The sequence below is a fragment of the Herpailurus yagouaroundi genome, unplaced genomic scaffold, assembly GCF_014898765.1.
Source record: "Herpailurus yagouaroundi ecotype Mexico unplaced genomic scaffold, PumYag 65228, whole genome shotgun sequence".
Classification (NCBI taxonomy): domain Eukaryota; kingdom Metazoa; phylum Chordata; class Mammalia; order Carnivora; family Felidae; genus Herpailurus; species Herpailurus yagouaroundi.
The window spans coordinates 1-905 of record NW_024418449.1 but is presented as its reverse complement, the minus strand read 5'-3'; the positions used below and the strand labels follow the sequence as shown (position 1 = coordinate 905).

The following is a 905-nucleotide window of genomic DNA, read 5'->3' as shown; positions in this document are numbered from 1 at the left end:
CCACAAGCCTGCTTGCCAGACGAGGCCAGAGGCTGGGGATGGGCAGGAGGCTTCTCGGCCTGTTGCTCCCGAGTCGGCAGAGTTCCTGAGTCCTAGACCTGCCAGGCACCTGAAAATGTCTGTCCCCTTGAGTGTCGGTCCCTCCGAAAATCCCCGGGACTCCTGTGGGTGGTGAGGAGGGGACTGGTGTGTGTGAGGCTACTTGAGGGCGGTGGGTGCTGGGACTCTGGAGGGCCACGGAGGCCTGGTGTGCTCTGGTAAAGACCCCCTGTGTCTCTCCACTTTTGTCCCCTCTCCGACCCCAGGAGTGTGCAGCTCTCGCTGCAGAGCTCCACACCTGCAGGGAGCAGCTCGTGCAGAGAGAGGAGGAGATCGCCAACCTGAAGGCGGAGAGAAACAACACCAGGGTCAGTAGGCGCACCGCCAGTGTCTTTAAACACAGGACACCATTCACTCCCCTTGTCCACATGTCCCCGTGGAGTTGGCTGGGACCCATTGTTCTCAAACCTTGTTTGATCCGTGAGGAGGAGTGAGGCCATTTTAACACATTCGAGGGGACGGCTCCCTACCTGGGAACTGAATTGAAGGGATTCAGACTTGGTTTTGCATTTCGTGAACTTGAGGCCCGGAATTGAAGGTGTTCTTGAAACACGGTGTTCCTTTTGCCTCTCCCGCCAGCTGCTGGTGGAACATTTGGAGTTCCTTGTCTCCGGGCACGAGAGAGCTCTTCAAAAAAACAGTCATACGGCGACAGGCAAAGACTCCGGCCGGCGTGTCCAGTGAGGCGGAGGTGCTCAAGGTCCTCAACTGCATATTGGAGAAGGACAAAACCGAGGCTGAAACGGTGTGCCTAGCCATGGCGGTTCTCAATTTGTCCACATGCTGTGTGTTCTAGGCACACTTTG

The 905-nt window shown here is 57.1% G+C and overlaps 1 long non-coding RNA gene across 1 annotated transcript; it reads left to right on the top strand.

Annotated features, from left to right (window-relative positions):
- The first annotated feature begins 255 nt into the window (after positions 1 to 255).
- On the top strand, positions 256 to 822 carry LOC121024487 (uncharacterized). The gene is made up of 2 exons (XR_005787716.1): positions 256 to 407; positions 679 to 822. It is a non-coding gene; the product is annotated as an uncharacterized LOC121024487 (long non-coding RNA).
- The last annotated feature ends 83 nt before the right edge of the window (positions 823 to 905 follow it).